The following is a 16,733-nucleotide window of genomic DNA, read 5'->3' as shown; positions in this document are numbered from 1 at the left end:
CCGTCGCGTCAGGGAAGAAGAGCTGTGGGAGAGCTGCTGCCTATTGGGCCTTGCTTTCCAGGGCTCCATGTTCGCGTCCTGCGTTCACCCTGCCAGGCCGAACTAAGCAGACACAGCCACCACCCTGCTGTAGCGTGCGTAGCCTTGGATGGCACTCTATGCACACGAGCATCTCACAGTGTAGGCATCGCTTGGCCTTTTACTCTGGCACTCAGACGGACTCGCGGACTAGGCCAATGCTTTCCCCACAGGAAAGGAAAGGTGACAGGATCCCAGCACACCGCCCGTGCACTTAATAGGGAGCATTGGGGGACTGTCCCCACTCCTTCCCCTTAAACCCCGTGCCTCCTCCAAGCTTCCACATCCTGGAGGAAGTCGGCATCTGACTCTCTGTTATTTCAGGGAGCTGTTTCTGCGAGTTCAGTGTAGGCGCCTGGTGGCTAGGGCATGTCTGCCCCAGGGACAGGTGGCCAAGGAGCTGCTGTCTCCTTAAGCCCAGAGGCTCAGGTCAGGCATGCTCTCTGCCCAGACTCCTTCCTAAGAGAGGACCACACGCCCTGCCCACCTCATCCCCTCCTGTCTCCTTAGCTGGCCAGACTTCCTTCTCTGCACAGGGAGCTAGTGACACTTGTATTGTCACCGGCCGCTGTGCCTGCCTGGGAAGGCTCTCCTGCTTAGCAACCTTTTCCAGACCAGAAGGCCAAGGGCTCCTGCTCTTCTCACTGGGCAGCTTGCTGCACCTTTCACAGACATGCTCCTGGGGAGCGCCGTGAAAGACATGTCCCTTTCCTTAAGGCTCTTTCCACAGGCGCACGCTCGCTTCTCTCTCAGGCAGAGAGATGCACAGGCAAAGAAGATTTCGTTCCATGCGGGTTTATTACACCGTGCTGAGGAGACCAGCTCAGGCAACAGGAGAATCTCTCAGACCCGAATCTGGTTTCGCAAAGAATGCTATGCTTTCCCAGAGGGGATGCCAGGGCAAAGAGGATTTCGCTCTATGCCGTATGCTCCCATAGTGCTGCGAATACTAGGCAAGGGCAAGCAACAAAAGTAGCCCACAGAACCGACTCTGATTTCCCAGCGACTATTATGCTTTTGCAGAGTTTTTCAGCTTGGCACGAACCGCATTTCGCTGCTGCTTCCTCAGAAAGCCTTTGGGAGTTCGCTCTGTGGCGACAGGGAAGAAGAGCCGCGAGAGAGTTGCTGCCTCTTGGGACTTGCTTTCCTGGGCTACAAGGTCACGCCGGGGGTTCACCTTGCTATGCCGAACTAAGTAGACACAGTCACAACCCTGCAGCAGCGTGTGTGTCTTAGCATGGCACTCTATGCGTATTTCCATCTCCTGGGGTACGTAAGGCTTTGCCTTTTGCTTGGCGCTCAGGCAGATTCGGGGTCTAGGCCAGTGCCTTCACCACAGGAGAGAGGAGGCGACATGATCACTGCACACGGCCTGTGCACTGGATGGGGAACTGTGAAGGTCTGTCTCCACTCTTTCCCCGGCACACCCCCTGCGACCCACATGGCTGCCACATCTTGGTGTAAGAGGGCATCTGACTGCCCGTTTCTCCGAGGGGTTGTTTCAGTGAGTTCCGGGTATGGCACCTGGTGGCAAGCCCAAGTCTGCCCTTGGGACAGGTGGCCAAGGAGATGCTCTCCCCTTGGGACCAGAGGCACTGGACAGGCCTGGCTTCTGCCCAGACTCCTTCCTCAGAGTGGTTCACGTGCCCCTGCCATAGTCGTCCCCTCATGTCTCCTTAGCAGCCGGGGTTCCATCGCTCCGCACATGGAGCGGGTGACACTTGTCTTGCCACCGGCCTGCTGTTCGTGCCACGGCAGGCTATCCTGCTTCCCGAGCGTTTCCTGACCCCAAGGCCAAGGCTCCTTCTCTTCTCTGGGGGCGGCGTGCTGAGCCTTCCCCACACTTGGCTTCTCTCTCAGGCAGAGGGGATGCTATGGCAAATGGTATTTCGCTCCATGCGAGTATCTTCCACCGAGCTCCGGAGACTAGCTCAGGCAAGCAGTAGCAGCATCCCACAGCCCAACCCTGATTTCCCAAAGAACGCAGTGCTTTCCCAGGGGAGATGCCCAGGCAATGAGGCTTTCGCTCTATGCGGGTTTCTCCCACACGAGACTGGGCTCAGGCAAGCAGCAGCAGCCCGCAGAACATTTCTCAGCGAATATTGTGCTTTCGCAGAGGCTTTGGCTTGGAGCGAACAGCACTTCGCTGCTGCTTCCTCAGCAAGCCTTCAGTTGAGTCAGGGAAGAAGAGCTGTGGGAGAGCTGGTGCCTCTTGGGCCTTGCTTTCCCGGGCTCCATGTTCGCGTCCTGCGTTCACCCTGCCAGGCCTAACTAAGCAGGCACAGCCACAACGCTGCAGGAGCGTGCGTAGCCTAGGATGGCACTCTATGCACACTACCAGCTCCCAGTGTAGGCATCGCTTGGCCTTTTACTCAGGCGCTCAGGCGGACTCGCGGACTAGGCCAGTGCTTTCCCCACAGGAAAAGAGAGCTGACAGGATCCCTGCACACCGCCCATGCACTGAATAGAGAGCTTTGGGGACTGTCCCCATTCCTTCCTCTTAAACCCCGTGCCTCATCCAAGCTTCCACATCCTGCAGGAAGACGGCATCTGACTCCCCATTATTTCAGGGAGCTGTTTCTGCGAGTTTAGGGTATGCGCCTGGTGGCTAGTGCATGTCTGCCCCAGGGACAGGTGGCCAAGGAGCTGCTGTCTCCTTAAGCCCAGAGGCTCAGGACAGGCATGCTCTCTGCCCAGACTGCTTCCTAAGAGAGGACCACGCGACCTGCCCACCTCATCCCCTCCTGTCCCCTTAGCAGGCCAGGCTTCCGTCTCTGCACAGGGAGCCGGTGACACTTGTATTGCCACCGGCCGCTGTGCCTGCCAGGGCCGGCTCTCCTGCTTGGTAACCTTTTCCAGACCAGAAGACAAACGGCTCCTACTCTTCTCCCCGGGCAGCGTGCTGCACTTTCCACAGACATGCTCCTGGGGAGCGCAGTGAAAAACGTATCCCTTTCCTTAAGGCTCTATCCACAGGCGCAACCGCGCTTCTCTCTCAGGCAGAGGCATGCCCAGGCAAAGAGGTTTTCGCTCCATGCGGTTTTGTCACACCGTTCTGTGGAGACCAGGTCAGCCAAACAGGAGCATACCACAGACCCGACTCTGATTTCCCAAAGAATGCTGTGCTTTCCCAGGGGGGTTGCCAGGGCAAAGAGGCTTTCGCTCTATGCGGGTTTCTCCCATCCTGCTACGAATACTAGGCTAAGGCAAGTAGCAACAGCAGACCACAGAACCGACGCTGATTTCCCAGCGACTGCTATGCTTTCGCAGAGGTTTTCAGCTTGGCAAGAACCGCACTTCGCTGCTGCTTCCTCACAAAGGCTTTGGGTGTTCACTCTGTCGCGGCAGGGTAGAATAGACGCCAGAGAGCTGGTGCCTCTTGGGTCTTGCTTTCCCGGGCTTTAAGTTCACGCCGGGGGTTCACCTTGCTATGCCGAAGTAAGTAGACACAGTCACAACCCTGCAGCAGCGTGTGTGTCCTAGCATGGCACTCTATGCTTATTACCATCCTGGGGTACTTAAGGCTTTGCCTTTTGCTCTGGCGCTCAAGCAGACTCGGGCCAGTGCCTTCACCACAGGAGAGAGGAGGCGACAGGATCACTGCACACGGCCCGAGCACTGGATGGGGAACTGTGTGGTTCTGTCTCCACTCTTTCCCCGGCACAGCCCCTGCCACCCTCATCGCTGCCACATCTTGGAGGAAGACTGCATCTGACTGCCTGTTTCTCCATGGGTTTGTTTCTAAGCGTTCCGGGTATATCACCTGGTGGCAAGCCCAGGACTGCCTTTGGGACAGGTGGCCACGGAGATGCTGTCCCCTTGGGACCAGAGGCACTGGACAGGCCTGGCTTCTGCCCAGACTCCTTGCTCAGAGTGGTTCATGAACCTCTGCTCTAGTCGTCCCCTCATGTCTCCTTAGCAGCCGGGGTTCCATCGCTCCGCACATGGAGCGGGTGACACTTGTCTTGCCACCGGCCTGCTGTTCGTGCCACGGCAGGCTATCCTGCTTCCCGAGCGTTTCCTGACCCCAAGGCCAACGGCTCCTTCTCTTCTCCGGGGGTGGAGTGCTGCGCCTTCCCCACACTTGGCTTCTCTCTCAGGCAGAGGGGATGCTAGGGCAAACGGTATTTCGATCCATGCGGGTATCTTCCACCGAGCTACGGAGACTAGCTCAGGCAAGCAACAGCAGCATCCCAAACCCAACTCTCATTTCCCATGGAATGCTGTGCTTCCCCAGGGGAGATGCCCAGGAAAAGAGGCTTTCGCTGTATGCGGGTTTCTCCCACCGCGAGACTGGGCTCTGGCAAGCAGCAGCAGCCTGCAGAACATTTCGCAGAGTCTTTAGCTTGGATCGAACAGCACTTCACTGCTGTTTCCTAGTAAGGCTACCTTCGCGTCAGGGAAGAAGAGCTGTGGGAGTGCTGCTGCCTATTGGGCCTTGCTTTCCAGGGCTCCATGTTCGCGTCCTGCGTTCACCCTGCCAGGTCGAACTAAGCAGACACAGCCACCACCCTGCTGTAGCGTGTGTAGCCTTGGATGGCACTCTATGCACACCAGCATCTCCCAGTGTAGGCATCGCTTGGCCTTTTACTCTGGCGCTCAGGCGGACTCGCGGACTAGGCCAGTGCTTTCCCCACAAGAAAGGAAAGGTGACAGGATCCCAGCACACCGCCCGTGCACTTAATAGGGAGCATTGGGGGACTGTCCCCACTCCTTCCCCTTAAACCCCGTGCCTCCTCCAAGCTTCCACATCCTGGAGGAAGTCGGCATCTGACTCTCCGTTATTTCAGGGAGCTGTTTCTGCGAGTTCAGTGTAGTCGCCTGGTGGCTAGGGCATGTCTGCCCCAGGGACCGGTGGCCAAGGAGCTGCTGTCTCCTTAAGCCCAGAGGCTCAGGACAGGCATGCTCTCTGCCCAGACTCCTTCCTAAGAGAGGACCACGCGCCCTGCCCACCTCATCCCCTCCTGTCTCCTTAGCTGGCCAGACTTCCTTCTCTGCACAGGGAGCTAGTGACACTTGTATTGTCACCGGCCGCTGTGCCTGCCTGGGAAGGCTCTCCTGCTTAGCAACCTTTTCCAGACCAGAAGGCCAAGGGCTCCTGCTCTTCTCACTGGGCAGCTTGCTGCACCTTTCACAGACATGCTCCTGGGGAGCGCCGTGAAAGACATGTCCCTTTCCTTAAGGCTTTTTCCCCAGGCGCAAGCTCGCTTCTCTCTCAGGCAGAGAGATGAACAGGCAAAGAAGATTTCGTTCCATGCGGGTTTATTACACCGTGCTGAGGAGACCAGCTCAGGCAACAGGAGAATCTCTCAGACCCGAATCTGGTTTCGCAAAGAATGCTATGCTTTCCCAGAGGGGATGCCAGGGCAAAGAGGATTTCGCTCTATGCCGTATGCTCCCATAGTGCTGCGAATACTAGGCTAAGGCAAGCAACAAAAGCAGCCCACAGAACCGACTCTGATTTCCCAGCGACTATTATGCTTTTGCAGAGTTTTTCAGCTTGGCACGAACCGCATTTCGCTGCTGCTTCCTCAGAAAGCCTTTGGGAGTTCGCTCTGTGGCGACAGGGAAGAAGAGCCGCGAGAGAGTTGCTGCCTCTTGGGACTTGCTTTCCTGGGCTACAAGGTCACGCCGGGGGTTCACCTTGCTATGCCGAACTAAGTAGACACAGTCACAACCCTGCAGCAGCGTGTGTGTCTTAGCATGGCACTCTATGCCTATTTCCATCTCCTGGGGTACGTAAGGCTTTGCCTTTTGCTTGGCGCTCAGGCAGATTCGGGGTCTAGGCCAGTGCCTTCACCACAGGAGAGAGGAGGCGACATGATCACTGCACACGGCCCGTGCACTGGATGGGGAACTGTGAAGGTCTGTCTCCACTCTTTCCCCGGCACACCCCCTGCGACCCACATGGCTGCCACATCTTGGTGTAAGAGGGCATCTGACTGCCCGTTTCTCCGTGGGGTTGTTTCAGTGAGTTCCGGGTATGGCACCTGGTGGCAAGCCCAAGTCTGCCCTTGGGACAGGTGGCCAAGGAGATGCTCTCCCCTTGGGACCAGAGGCACTGGACAGGCCTGGCTTCTGCCCAGACTCCTTGCTCAGAGTGGTTCACGTGCCCCTGCCATAGTCGTCCCCTCATGTCTCCTTAGCAGCCGGGGTTCCATCGCTCCGCACATGGAGCGGGTGACACTTGTCTTGCCACCGGCCTGCTGTTCGTGCCACGGCAGGCTATCCAGCTTCCCGAGCGTTTCCTGACACCAAGGCCAAGGCTCCTTCTCTTCTCTGGGGGCGGCGTGCTGAGCCTTCCCCACACTTGGCTTCTCTCTCAGGCAGAGGGGATGCTATGGCAAAGGGTATTTCGCTCCATGCGAGTATCTTCCACCGAGCTCCGGAGACTAGCTCAGGCAAGCAGTAGCAGCATCCCACAGCCCAACCCTGATTTCCCAAAGAACGCAGTGCTTTCCCAGGGGAGATGCCCAGGCAATGAGGCTTTCGCTCTATGCGGGTTTCTCCCACACGAGACTGGGCTCAGGCAAGCAGCAGCAGCCCGCAGAACATTTCTCAGCGAATATTGTGCTTTCGCAGAGGCTTTGGCTTGGAGCGAACAGCACTTCGCTGCTGCTTCCTCAGCAAGCCTTCAGTTGAGTCAGGGAAGAAGAGCTGTGGGAGAGCTGGTGCCTCTTGGGCCTTGCTTTCCCGGGCTCCATGTTCACGTCCTGCGTTCACCCTGCCAGGCCTAACTAAGCAGGCACAGCCACAACGCTGCAGGAGCGTGCGTAGCCTAGGATGGCACTCTATGCACACTACCAGCTCCCAGTGTAGGCATCGCTTGGCCTTTTACTCTGGCGCTCAGGCGGACTCGCGGACTAGGCCAGTGCTTTCCCCACAGGAAAGGAGAGCTGACAGGATCCCTGCACACCGCCCATGCACTGAATAGGGAGCTTTGGGGACTGTCCCCATTCCTTCCTCTTAAACCCCGTGCCTCCTCCAAGCTTCCACATCCTGCAGGAAGACGGCATCTGACTCCCCATTATTTCAGGGAGCTGTTTCTGCGAGTTTAGGGTATGCGCCTGGTGGCTAGTGCATGTCTGCCCCAGGGACAGGTGGCCAAGGAGCTGCTGTCTCCTTAAGCCCAGAGGCTCAGGACAGGCATGCTCTCTGCCCAGACTGCTTCCTAAGAGAGGACCACGCGACCTGCCCACCTCATCCCCTCCTGTCTCCTTAGCAGGCCAGGCTTCCGTCTCTGCACAGGGAGCCGGTGACACTTGTATTGCCACCGGCCGCTGTGCCTGCCAGGGCCGGCTCTCCTGCTTGGTAACCTTTTCCAGACCAGAAGACAAACGGCTCCTGCTCTTCTCCCCGGGCAGCGTGCTGCACTTTCCACAGACATGCTCCTGGGGAGCGCAGTGAAAAACCTATCCCTTTCCTTAAGGCTCTATCCACAGGCGCAACCGTGCTTCTCTCTCAGGCAGAGGCATGCCCAGGCAAAGAGGTTTTCGCTCCATGCGGTTTTGTCACACCGTTCAGTGGAGACCAGGTCAGCCAAACAGGAGCATACCACAGACCCGACTCTGATTTCCCAAAGAATGCTGTGCTTTCCCAGGGGGGTTGCCAGGGCAAAGAGGCTTTCGCTCTATGCGGGTTTCTCCCATCCTGCTACGAATACTAGGCTAAGGCAAGTAGCAACAGCAGACCACAGAACCGACTCTGATTTCCCAGCGACTGCTATGCTTTCGCAGAGGTTTTCAGCTTGGCAAGAACCGCACTTCGCTGCTGCTTCCTCACAAAGGCTTTGGGTGTTCACTCTGTCGCGGCAGGGTAGAATAGACGCCGGAGAGCTGGTGCCTCTTGGGTCTTGCTTTCCCGGGCTTTAAGTTCACGCCGGGGGTTCACCTTGCTATGCCGAAGTAAGTAGACACAGTCACAACCCTGCAGCAGCGTGTGTGTCCTAGCATGGCACTCTATGCTTATTACCATCCTGGGGTACTTAAGGCTTTGCCTTTTGCTCTGGAGCTCAAGCAGACTCGGGCCAGTGCCTTCACCACAGGAGAGAGGAGGCGACATGATCACTGCACACGGCCCGTGCACTGGATGGGGAACTGTGAAGGTCTGTCTCCACTCTTTCCCCGGCACACCCCCTGCGACCCACATGGCTGCCACATCTTGGTGTAAGAGGGCATCTGACTGCCCGTTTCTCCGTGGGGTTGTTTCAGTGAGTTCCGGGTATGGCACCTGGTGGCAAGCCCAAGTCTGCCCTTGGGACAGGTGGCCAAGGAGATGCTCTCCCCTTGGGACCAGAGGCACTGGACAGGCCTGGCTTCTGCCCAGACTCCTTGCTCAGAGTGGTTCACGTGCCCCTGCCATAGTCGTCCCCTCATGTCTCCTTAGCAGCCGGGGTTCCATCGCTCCGCACATGGAGCGGGTGACACTTGTCTTGCCACCGGCCTGCTGTTCGTGCCACGGCAGGCTATCCAGCTTCCCGAGCGTTTCCTGACCCCAAGGCCAAGGCTCCTTCTCTTCTCTGGGGGCGGCGTGCTGAGCCTTCCCCACACTTGGCTTCTCTCTCAGGCAGAGGGGATGCTATGGCAAATGGTATTTCGCTCCATGCGAGTATCTTCCACCGAGCTCCGGAGACTAGCTCAGGCAAGCAGTAGCAGCATCCCACAGCCCAACCCTGATTTCCCAAAGAACGCAGTGCTTTCCCAGGGGAGATGCCCAGGCAATGAGGCTTTCGCTCTATGCGGGTTTCTCCCACACGAGACTGGGCTCAGGCAAGCAGCAGCAGCCCGCAGAACATTTCTCAGCGAATATTGTGCTTTCGCATAGGCTTTGGCTTGGAGCGAACAGCACTTCGCTGCTGCTTCCTCAGCAAGCCTTCAGTTGAGTCAGGGAAGAAGAGCTGTGGGAGAGCTGGTGCCTCTTGGGCCTTGCTTTCCCGGGCTCCATGTTCGCGTCCTGCGTTCACCCTGCCAGGCCTAACTAAGCAGGCACAGCCACAACGCTGCAGGAGCGTGCGTAGCCTAGGATGGCACTCTATGCACACTACCAGCTCCCAGTGTAGGCATCGCTTGGCCTTTTACTCTGGCGCTCAGGCGGACTCGCGGACTAGGCCAGTGCTTTCCCCACAGGAAAGGAGAGCTGACAGGATCCCTGCACACCGCCCATGCACTGAATAGGGAGCTTTGGGGACTGTCCCCATTCCTTCCTCTTAAACCCCGTGCCTCCTCCAAGCTTCCACATCCTGCAGGAAGACGGCATCTGACTCCCCATTATTTCAGGGAGCTGTTTCTGCGAGTTTAGGGTATGCGCCTGGTGGCTAGTGCATGTCTGCCCCAGGGACAGGTGGCCAAGGAGCTGCTGTCTCCTTAAGCCCAGAGGCTCAGGACAGGCATGCTCTCTGCGCAGACTGCTTCCTAAGAGAGGACCACGCGACCTGCCCACCTCATCCCCTCCTGTCCCCTTAGCAGGCCAGGCTTCCGTCTCTGCACAGGGAGCCGGTGACACTTGTATTGCCACCGGCCGCTCTGCCTGCCAGGGCCGGCTCTCCTGCTTGGTAACCTTTTCCAGACCAGAAGACAAACGGCTCCTGCTCTTCTCCCCGGGCAGCGTGCTGCACTTTCCACAGACATGCTCCTGGGGAGCGCAGTGAAAAACCTATCCCTTTCCTTAAGGCTCTATCCACAGGAGCAACCGCGCTTCTCTCTCAGGCAGAGGCATGCCCAGGCAAAGAGGTTTTCGCTCCATGCGGTTTTGTCACACCGTTCTGTGGAGACCAGGTCAGCCAAACAGGAGCATACCACAGACCCGACTCTGATTTCCCAAAGAATGCTGTGCTTTCCCAGGGGGGTTGCCAGGGCAAAGAGGCTTTCGCTCTATGCGGGTTTCTCCCATCCTGCTACGAATACTAGGCTAAGGCAAGTAGCAACAGCAGACCACAGAACCGACGCTGATTTCCCAGCGACTGCTATGCTTTCGCAGAGGTTTTCAGCTTGGCAAGAACCGCACTTCGCTGCTGCTTCCTCACAAAGTTTTTGGGTGTTCACTCTGTCGCGGCAGGGTAGAATAGACGCCAGAGAGCTGGTGCCTCTTGGGTCTTGCTTTCCCGGGCTTTAAGTTCACGCCGGGGGTTCACCTTGCTATGCCGAAGTAAGTAGACACAGTCACAACCCTGCAGCAGCGTGTGTGTCCTAGCATGGCACTCTATGCTTATTACCATCCTGGGGTACTTAAGGCTTTGCCTTTTGCTCTGGCGCTCAAGCAGACTCGGGCCAGTGCCTTCACCACAGGAGAGAGGAGGCGACAGGATCACTGCACACGGCCCGAGCACTGGATGGGGAACTGTGTGGTTCTGTCTCCACTCTTTCCCCGGCACAGCCCCTGCCACCCTCATCGCTGCCACATCTTGGAGGAAGACTGCATCTGACTGCCTGTTTCTCCATGGGTTTGTTTCTAAGCGTTCCGGGTATATCACCTGGTGGCAAGCCCAGGACTGACCTTGGGACAGGTGGCCACGGAGATGCTGTCCCCTTGGGACCAGAGGCACTGGACAGGCCTGGCTTCTGCCCAGACTCCTTGCTCAGAGTGGTTCACGAACCTCTGCTCTAGTCGTCCCCTCATGTCTCCTTAGCAGCCGGGGTTCCATCGCTCCGCACATGGAGCGGGTGACACTTGTCTTGCCACCGGCCTGCTGTTCGTGCCACGGCAGGCTATCCTGCTTCCCGAGCGTTTCCTGACCCCAAGGCCAACGGCTCCTTCTCTTCTCCGGGGGTGGAGTGCTGCGCCTTCCCCACACTTGGCTTCTCTCTCAGGCAGAGGGGATGCTAGGGCAAACGGTATTTCGATCCATGCGGGTATCTTCCACCGAGCTGCGGAGACTAGCTCAGGCAAGCAACAGCAGCATCCCAAACCCAACTCTCATTTCCCATGGAATGCTGTGCTTCCCCAGGGGAGATGCCCAGGAAAAGAGGCTTTCGCTGTATGCGGGTTTCTCCCACCGCGAGACTGGGCTCTGGCAAGCAGCAGCAGCCTGCAGAACATTTCGCAGAGTCTTTAGCTTGGATCGAACAGCACTTCACTGCTGTTTCCTAGTAAGGCTACCTTCGCGTCAGGGAAGAAGAGCTGTGGGAGTGCTGCTGCCTATTGGGCCTTGCTTTCCAGGGCTCCATGTTCGCGTCCTGCGTTCACCCTGCCAGGTCGAACTAAGCAGACACAGCCACCACCCTGCTGTAGCGTGCGTAGCCTTGGATGGCACTCTATGCACACCAGCATCTCGCAGTGTAGGCATCGCTTGGCCTTTTACTCTGGCGCTCAGGCGGACTCGCGGACTAGGCCAGTGCTTTCCCCACAGGAAAGGAAAGGTGACAGGATCCCAGCACACCGCCCGTGCACTTAATAGGGAGCATTGGGGGACTGTCCCCACTCCTTCCCCTTAAACCCCGTGCCTCCTCCAAGCTTCCACATCCTGGAGGAAGTCGGCATCTGACTCTCCGTTATTTTAGGGAGCTGTTTCTGCGAGTTCAGTGTAGGCGCCTGGTGGCTAGGGCATGTCTGCCCCAGGGACCGGTGGCCAAGGAGCTGCTGTCTCCTTAAGCCCAGAGGCTCAGGACAGGCATGCTCTCTGCCCAGACTCCTTCCTAAGAGAGGACCACGCGCCCTGCCCACCTCATCCCCTCCTGTCTCCTTAGCTGGCCAGACTTCCTTCTCTGCACAGGGAGCTAGTGACACTTGTATTGTCACCGGCCGCTGTGCCTGCCTGGGAAGGCTCTCCTGCTTAGCAACCTTTTCCAGACCAGAAGGCCAAGGGCTCCTGCTCTTCTCACTGGGCAGCTTGCTGCACCTTTCACAGACATGCTCCTGGGGAGCGCCGTGAAAGACATGTCCCTTTCCTTAAGGCTTTTTCCCCAGGCGCAAGCTCGCTTCTCTCTCAGGCAGAGAGATGCACAGGCAAAGAAGATTTCGTTCCATGCGGGTTTATTACACCGTGCTGAGGAGACCAGCTCAGGCAACAGGAGAATCTCTCAGACCCGAATCTGGTTTCGCAAAGAATGCTATGCTTTCCCAGAGGGGATGCCAGGGCAAAGAGGATTTCGCTCTATGCCGTATGCTCCCATAGTGCTGCGAATACTAGGCTAAGGCAAGCAACAAAAGCAGCCCACAGAACCGACTCTGATTTCCCAGCGACTATTATGCTTTTGCAGAGTTTTTCAGCTTGGCACGAACCGCATTTCGCTGCTGCTTCCTCAGAAAGCCTTTGGGAGTTCGCTCTGTAGCGACAGGGAAGAAGAGCCGCGAGAGAGTTGCTGCCTCTTGGGACTTGCTTTCCTGGGCTACAAGGTCACGCCGGGGGTTCACCTTGCTATGCCGAACTAAGTAGACACAGTAACAACCCTGCAGCAGCGTGTGTGTCTTAGCATGGCACTCTATGCCTATTTCCATCTCCTGGGGTACGTATGGCTTTGCCTTTTGCTTGGCGCTCAGGCAGATTCGGGGTCTAGGCCAGTGCCTTCACCACAGGAGAGAGGAGGCGACATGATCACTGCACACGGCCCGTGCACTGGATGGGGAACTGTGAAGGTCTGTCTCCACTCTTTCCCCGGCACACCCCCTGCGACCCACATGGCTGCCACATCTTGGTGTAAGAGGGCATCTGACTGCCCGTTTCTCCGTGGGGTTGTTTCAGTGAGTTCCGGGTATGGCACCTGGTGGCAAGCCCAAGTCTGCCCTTGGGACAGGTGGCCAAGGAGATGCTCTCCCCTTGGGACCAGAGGCACTGGACAGGCCTGGCTTCTGCCCAGACTCCTTCCTCAGAGTGGTTCACGTGCCCCTGCCATAGTCGTCCCCTCATGTCTCCTTAGCAGCCGGGGTTCCATTGCTCCGCACATGGAGCGGGTGACACTTGTCTTGCCACCGGCCTGCTGTTCGTGCCACGGCAGGCTATCCTGCTTCCCGAGCGTTTCCTGACCCCAAGGCCAAGGCTCCTTCTCTTCTCTGGGGGCGGCGTGCTGAGCCTTCCCCACACTTGGCTTCTCTCTCAGGCAGAGGGGATGCTATGGCAAAGGGTATTTCGCTCCATGCGAGTATCTTCCACCGAGCTCCGGAGACTAGCTCAGGCAAGCAGTAGCAGCATCCCACAGCCCAACCCTGATTTCCCAAAGAACGCAGTGCTTTCCCAGGGGAGATGCCCAGGCAATGAGGCTTTCGCTCTATGCGGGTTTCTCCCACAGGAGACTGGGCTCAGGCAAGCAGCAGCAGCCCGCAGAACATTTCTCAGCGAATATTGTGCTTTCGCAGAGGCTTTGGCTTGGAGCGAACAGCACTTCGCTGCTGCTTCCTCAGCAAGCCTTCAGTTGAGTCAGGGAAGAAGAGCTGTGGGAGAGCTGGTGCCTCTTGGGCCTTGCTTTCCCGAGCTCCATGTTAGCGTCCTGCGTTCACCCTGCCAGGCCTAACTAAGCAGGCACAGCCACAACGCTGCAGGAGCGTGCGTAGCCTAGGATGGCACTCTATGCACACTACCAGCTCCCAGTGTAGGCATCGCTTGGCCTTTTACTCTGGCGCTCAGGCGGACTCGCGGACTAGGCCAGTGCTTTCCCCACAGGAAAGGAGAGCTGACAGGATCCCTGCACACCGCCCATGCACTGAATAGGGAGCTTTGGGGACTGTCCCCATTCCTTCCTCTTAAACCCCGTGCCTCCTCCAAGCTTCCACATCCTGCAGGAAGACGGCATCTGACTCCCCATTATTTCAGGGAGCTGTTTCTGCGAGTTTAGGGTATGCGCCTGGTGGCTAGTGCATGTCTGCCCCAGGGACAGGTGGCCAAGGAGCTGCTGTCTCCTTAAGCCCAGAGGCTCAGGACAGGCATGCTCTCTGCCCAGACTGCTTCCTAAGAGAGGACCACGCGACCTGCCCACCTCATCCCCTCCTGTCTCCTTAGCAGGCCAGGCTTCCGTCTCTGCACAGGGAGCCGGTGACACTTGTATTGCCACCGGCCGCTGTGCCTGCCAGGGCCGGCTCTCCTGCTTGGTAACCTTTTCCAGACCAGAAGACAAACGGCTCCTGCTCTTCTCCCCGGGCAGCGTGCTGCACTTTCCACAGACATGCTCCTGGGGAGCGCAGTGAAAAACCTATCCCTTTCCTTAAGGCTCTATCCACAGGAGCAACCGCGCTTCTCTCTCAGGCAGAGGCATGCCCAGGCAAAGAGGTTTTCGCTCCATGCGGTTTTGTCACACCGTTCTGTGGAGACCAGGTCAGCCAAACAGGAGCATACCACAGACCCGACTCTGATTTCCCAAAGAATGCTGTGCTTTCCTAGGGGGGTTGCCAGGGCTAAGAGGCTTTCGCTCTATGCGGGTTTCTCCCATCCTGCTACGAATACTAGGCTAAGGCAAGTAGCAACAGCAGACCACAGAACCGACTCTGATTTCCCAGCGACTGCTATGCTTTCCCAGAGGTTTTCAGCTTGGCAAGAACCGCACTTCGCTGCTGCTTCCTCACAAAGGCTTTGGGTGTTCACTCTGTCGCGGCAGGGTAGAATAGACGCCGGAGAGCTGGTGCCTCTTGGGTCTTGCTTTCCCGGGCTTTAAGTTCACGCCGGGGGTTCACCTTGCTATGCCGAAGTAAGTAGACACAGTCACAACCCTGCAGCAGCGTGTGTGTCCTAGCATGGCACTCTATGCTTATTACCATCCTGGGGTACTTAAGGCTTTGCCTTTTGCTCTGGCGCTCAAGCAGACTCGGGCCAGTGCCTTCACCACAGGAGAGAGGAGGCGACAGGATCACTGCACACGGCCCGAGCACTGGATGGGGAACTGTGTGGTTCTGTCTCCACTCTTTCCCCGGCACAGCCCCTGCCACCCTCATCGCTGCCACATCTTGGTGGAAGACTGCATCTGACTGCCTGTTTCTCCATGGGTTTGTTTCTAAGCGTTCCGGGTATATCACCTGGTGGCAAGCCCAGGACTGCCCTTGGGACAGGTGGCCACGGAGATGCTGTCCCCTTGGGACCAGGTGCACTGGACAGGCCTGGCTTCTGCCCAGACTCCTTGCTCAGAGTGGTTCACGAACCTCTGCTCTAGTCGTCCCCTCATGTCTCCTTAGCAGCCGGGGTTCCATCGCTCCGCACATGGAGCGGGTGACACTTGTCTTGCCACCGGCCTGCTGTTCGTGCCACGGCAGGCTATCCTGCTTCCCGAGCGTCTCCTGACCCCAAGGCCAACGGCTCCTTCTCTTCTCCGGGGGCGGAGTGCTGCGCCTTCCCCACACTTGGCTTCTCTCTCAGGCAGAGGGGATGCTAGGGCAAACGGTATTTCGATCCATGCGGGTATCTTCCACCGAGCTGCGGAGACTAGCTCAGGCAAGCAACAGCAGCATCCCAAACCCAACTCTCATTTCCCATGGAATGCTGTGCTTCCCCAGGGGAGATGCCCAGGAAAAGAGGCTTTCGCTGTATGCGGGTTTCTCCCACCGCGAGACTGGGCTCTGGCAAGCAGCAGCAGCCTGCAGAACATTTCGCAGAGTCTTTAGCTTGGATCGAACAGCACTTCACTGCTGTTTCCTAGTAAGGCTACCGTCGCGTCAGGGAAGAAGAGCAGTGGGAGAGCTGCTGCCTATTGGGCCTTGCTTTCCAGGGCTCCATGTTCGCGTCCTGCGTTCACCCTGCCAGGCCGAACTAAGCAGACACAGCCACCACCCTGCTGTAGCGTGCGTAGCCTTGGATGGCACTCTATGCACACCGGCATCTCCCAGTGTAGGCAGCGCTTGGCCTTTTACTCTGGCGCTCAGGCGGACTCGCGGACTAGGCCAGTGCTTTCCCCACAGGAAAGGAAAGGTGACAGGATCCCAGCACACCGCCCGTGCACTTAATAGGGAGCATTGGGGGACTGTCCCCACTCCTTCCCCTTAAACCCCGTGCCTCCTCCAAGCTTCCACATCCTGGAGGAAGTCGGCATCTGACTCTCCGTTATTTTAGGGAGCTGTTTCTGCGAGTTCAGTGTAGGCGCCTGGTGGCTAGGGCATGTCTGCCCCAGGGACCGGTGGCCAAGGAGCTGCTGTCTCCTTAAGCCCAGAGGCTCAGGACAGGCATGCTCTCTGCCCAGACTCCTTCCTAAGAGAGGACCACGTGCCCTGCCCACCTCATCCCCTCCTGTCTCCTTAGCTGGCCAGACTTCCTTCTCTGCACAGGGAGCTAGTGACACTTGTATTGTCACCGGCCGCTGTGCCTGCCTGGGAAGGCTCTCCTGCTTAGCAACCTTTTCCAGACCAGAAGGCCAAGGGCTCCTGCTCTTCTCACTGGGCAGCTTGCTGCACCTTTCACAGACATGCTCCTGGGGAGCGCCGTGAAAGACATGTCCCTTTCCTTAAGGCTTTTTCCCCAGGCGCAAGCTCTCTTCTCTCTCAGGCAGAGAGATGCACAGGCAAAGAAGATTTCGTTCCATGCGGGTTTATTACACCGTGCTGAGGAGACCAGCTCAGGCAACAGGAGAATCTCTCAGACCCGAATCTGGTTTCGCAAAGAATGCTATGCTTTCCCAGAGGGGATGCCAGGGCAAAGAGGATTTCGCTCTATGCCGTATGCTCCCATAGTGCTGCGAATACTAGGCTAAGGCAAGCAACAAAAGCAGCCCACAGAACCGACTCTGATTTCCCAGCGACTATTATGCTTT

Source organism: Mustela nivalis, assembly GCF_964662115.1.
Source record: "Mustela nivalis genome assembly, chromosome: 18".
Classification (NCBI taxonomy): domain Eukaryota; kingdom Metazoa; phylum Chordata; class Mammalia; order Carnivora; family Mustelidae; genus Mustela; species Mustela nivalis.
Note: the sequence above shows the minus strand (reverse complement) of the source record.